We start from the raw sequence: 5,000 nt of genomic DNA on the forward strand, positions 1-5,000 counted from the left end.
CCGAAAAGATTCGAAGTAACAATGAGCCACATAAAAGGTAAAGAACGCCTGATGGAGGGTTTCAAAGTGGGGGACACGAGGGTACACGCGAAAGAGATATCAAATGATGAGCTGGTCGTCTCCTTTTTGCACTTACCTTATTATGTGAGTGACAGGAGCATCCTGGCAAAACTGCTGAGCTGGGGGGTAAAAGCTGTATCCCCGGTGAAGCGAAGAATGTGGCCTGGGTCCAAAGTAACTGACGGCACCCGCTTTGTGAGGGTGAAGTTTAACGACAAGGTCCAGTCCCTCCCGTATTCGACGAAGTTCTCGACGGCGCTGGGTTTTGAGTATTTTCGCGTATTGCATGATAAACAAACGAAGATCTGCAGGATTTGCATGCAGCCTGGACACATACAGAGAGAGTGCCCGCAGTTTTCCTGCCACACCTGCGGGGTTCAGGGGCACTATGCCAGAGAGTGCACAAACAATAAAAAAACTAAAAAATGCACGGATTGCAAGCTGGCACTGGATATTTGCAAGTGCCAGGAGGTGGAGGAGGAGGAGGAGGAGGAGGAGGAGGTGGAGGTGGAAGAGGAAGACATGCAGAGCACTAACGAAACCTCGTACGATGAGTCCGGGGCAGAGGTGGAGTTGTGCAGTGATGACCAGGAGGAAGAAGCAGGAAACGATGAGGCGATACCGGCAACCGGTCAAGAGGGGCTGACCGGAGACAGTGAGGTGGTGCCAGTGGCGGCGGAAGCAGCAGCTGTGGTGCCTGATGCGGCAGCACGAGAGGTGGCGGTGCCAGACACGGCAGCAGCAGCAGCGGCGGAGCCAGGGACGGCAGCGCGAGCGGCAGTGGCATCAGAGGCTACAGCGGTGACAGCAGCGGCGGGGCCAGTGACCACACCCAGCCAGCCTGGCATAGGCGGTGACGTAATACGAGCCAGCGCGGGTCTGCAGGAGCAGAGCCCGGCCAAGCCGAGCAAGGTCCGGGTGTCGAGACTGGCCACGGGGAGAGGGAGAAGCGTGGTGACGAAGGGCCTGGAGGCTGAGGAGCAGCCAAGAGTCTTGCTGCAGTCGGAGATAGGGTCCTCCCTGGACTTTGCTGATGTCTCCAACTTGTCAGTTGACTGTTCCCCCCTGATGCTGCCGGACGCGTCTGACACAGAAATGGACGCAGAACAAGTGCAAACGGTGAGGAAAAGGAATTCTGATTTATTAAAGAAAGGAGGTAATAGGAAGAAAGTGCAAAAAAAATAATGGGAATATCTGTATTTGGGTTTTTGCATCTTTCCTTACTGTTTGCCCTCATGGCTCTGGACTCTTTTTCTATAACTTCATTCAATACGAATGGATTCAAAAACATACTGAAGATCCAAGCAGTTTTAGAGAAATATAAGCATGCTGACTTTCTCTGCCTTCAGGAAACTGGGTGGGATCAGGATACTGTAAAGTGTGTACAAAAAATGTGGAGTGGAGAAGTTCAGGCTCAGGAGGGAGCTGGGAGAGCTAGGAGGGTAGCTCTTTTAATCAATAAGAATCACAGCAATAACAGCAAGGTAATTTATAAAGCCGATGATGGCAAATGCCTAATAATTGACTGTTTATTCAATAATGAAGTAATCAGACTTATAAACATCCACGCTCCAAACATAGAAGAAGATCGCAGGATCTTCTTCAAAAGCTTGGATAAATGGATTAACAATAAAACCATCCTACTGGGGGATTTTAACACCACTTTGAGCAATAGCGACAGCTCCCATGACAAATGCAAATGTGACACCAGTAGAACAGCTTTAAAAGATCTTATGACGAATAAAAACATGGTCGACGCATGGCGTGTGGTGAACCCTGGGTCGAGAGTCTATTCCAGAAGGCAGGTTGTGTTGGGTGTTTTAAAGCAGTCCCGTATAGACCTGGTCCTGGTGGCCTCTGGCCTAGTGAAAAAAGCCTCGGGTGTAAAGTACACCTTTAATACTTGGAGCGATCATGCATATGTTGACCTAAAGCTAGGTGATAATACCGGAAAAAGGGGAAAAAGCACTTGGTGCTTTAACAATAGCTTGTTAGAGGACAAAGAATATAAAGAAAAGATAACCAAATTTCTGACCCAATGTGCCTATGACGTTCCTTTTGTGGAAAATAAAATCACATTTTGGGATGAAATTAAATTAAGAATAAAAAAAGTCACTATAAAGTATAGTAGGGACAAAAATTGGGTCAAGAAGAGAGAGGAGAGTATATTAAATGAACTACTAAATATAGAAATAGATAGAATGGAGCTAAACAACAGCCATAATAGCGAGAAGTACGAGCTTTATAGAGCTAAACTAGCAGGAATTGAGGCCCACCGTTGCAAGGGTGCTGCGGTCAGAAGTAGGTCTCTTTTCCTGTTAGAGGGGGAAAAAAGCACGGCTTTCTTTTTAGGACTGGAGAGAGCAACTCAGGAAAAGCAATTCATTGCAGAACTAAAAGATGACAATAATAAAACTTTTACGGAAAACAGTGACTTATTGAGGCTAGCTCATAGTTACTATAGCTGTCTGTACAAAGGGCAATGCCCAAAAGAACCTCACATACAGCAGCTAACAAATCAGGTTAAAATTCAGATCAGTGATAACGACAAAACATTTTGTGACTCACCTACCACAACCGGGGAGATAGAGGCAGCGATACAGGGGCTTAAAAAGAACAAAAGTCCTGGATCAGATGGCCTCACTGCGGATTTCTATTGCTGCTTTTCTGAGTTGCTCTCTCCAGTCCTGTTGAAAGTTCTGGAGGAAATGGAGGTACAAAATGATACCTCGAAGACAGTGACCGAAGGTATAATTACGTTGATTTATAAAAAAAAAGGTACAAAAGATGAACTTAAATTCTATAGACCAATTAGTCTCCTAAATACGGACTATAAAATATTTGCAAAAGTGCTCGCAAATAGACTGAGAGAGGTGATAACAACTGTTGTTTCAGAGACCCAGTCCTACAGTATCCCTGATAGAGACATTAGTGATAACATCATCGCAGTGAGAGATATCGTCGATAAAATGTCTGAAGAGGGGGGGTGCATATTGGGCATAGACCTCGAAAAAGCCTTTGATAGAGTAGAACAGGTTTTTATGTGGGAGGTACTGAAGAGCTATGGGTTTGGCGCGGGTTTTATTAACCGGGTTAAGCTCCTCTACAAAAGAGCGGAGAGCAGAATAAAAGTAAATGGATTCCTCACGGAGCCTGTGGTGTTAGGACGCTCCATCAGACAGGGGTGTCCCCTGTCGGCCTTACTCTACAGTCTGGTAGCAGAGCCCCTAGCTCTTAGCATCACGAGTGACAACAGCATTGAGGGTTTTAAAACTGAGGGTAACAAAATGGTTAAGGTCATACAATATGCGGACGATATTAATATATTTATTAAAAACACGTCCTACATTGAACAGGTAATGACCCATATCGCAAACTATGAAAGGGCGTCTGGGGCAAAAATAAACATAACAAAATCTGAGCTTATGATCTTTAACGGAGATAAGGTGGACGCCGCTAAATGGGGCTTTAAAATCACAGATGACGAAAGGAAAATACTTGGTATTTATATAGGTAAAGATAGCATTAAAGCTAGAGACCGGAACTGGCAAGAGCTTCTAATAAGAATACGTAATACCTGTAACCTGTGGAAGGCCCGAGGGCTGACCATAAGAGGGAAGGTAATCGTATCTAATGCTCTAATTCTGTCCAAAATGAATCACATTTTGGGGTCTTGCGAGCTGCCGAGTTGGGCTTTAAATTCTTTAAACAGCGTGATCTCTTCTTTCTTGTGGAAGGCGCAGGGCAATATGATCGCTCGTAAGACTTTAATCGCAAAAAAAAGGGAGGGGGGCTTAGACCTGATTGACATAAGTGCAAAAAGAGATGCACTTAGGGTTAAATTGATAGGCCGGTTTTTGGATTCGAAGAGGCAGCACCCATGGAAAGATACCTTGGCAGGTCTCCTGGCAAAGTATGGTGAGAGGAGCAGCTACAATTTGTACGCCTTCTCTCCCAGAAATGTCACAGGAGGCTTTCCGGGGTTCTACCGTGAAGTGCTGGAGGCTTGGGACAAATTTCTGCCCCACCTTAGACCTGACGTAGAATATAAAGAGCATGTGATTCGGTTGCCTTTCCTAAATTCGCCCTTCTTCTCCCACAAAGGCAGACCCCTAGCGTCTAAGGCCCTCCGTGAGGCGGGCCTGACAACGCTGGGGGGCGTCTGTGGGAGAGGGGGTGAATTTTTATTTTTTGATAAAAACAAAACACTTATGGGACTGAAGAGGGCGGGAGGGGCGTTCAAAACTAAACAAATAATGGACTTAGGGATGAGCATCACCCAAGGGGTGGAAAAAAGTTGGCGTACGCTGACTTCTCGTGGTATTCTGATGCAGGATGATGCTGTGAATTTCCTCCTGTGCCAAGGGGCGAAGTCCACTCCACTTCCTCAAATAAAGACTAAAGTTATTTATGATATTTTGATTCAAAAGCTGATTAAAAGACCCGCAGCAGAACTTAGATGGGCAGCCATATTCCCCACCAAAACTGTAACATCCATTTGGTGCAACCTGGCAATACCTTTTTTATCGCATACAGTATTTAACACGGACTTTAAACTGAGGCACAGGAGGTTCTACACTAGCATTGTCCTGCATCAGATACACAAGCTGAAATTTCAGCGGCTTTGCCCAGTCTGTGGACTGGAGGACGAGGATTTCGAGCACCTCATACTGAGATGTGGTGCTCTTAGTGGTTTTAAAACATATGTCTGTCAGTTTTTAAAAACTGGCTGTGGTGCTACTGCGGCGCAACTGACAGAGTGGGACTGGGTGTGGCTCTTCGGCCTCCCCAGGCAGGGCAGAGGGGGCATTACGATGCAGGTGAACACGCTCCTCGCTTTCGCCAGGCATGCAGCAGTCCTAAGGAGGAATTATGCGTTGTTTGAAAGTAAACAAGTGAATGTAAAAGAACTCTTCAAAAATCTTTTGAAGGCTCACTTG

Source organism: Anarhichas minor, unplaced genomic scaffold (genome assembly GCF_050575085.1).
Source record: "Anarhichas minor isolate MPS153535 unplaced genomic scaffold, ASM5057508v1 ptg000073l, whole genome shotgun sequence".
Lineage (NCBI taxonomy): Eukaryota > Metazoa > Chordata > Actinopteri > Perciformes > Anarhichadidae > Anarhichas > Anarhichas minor.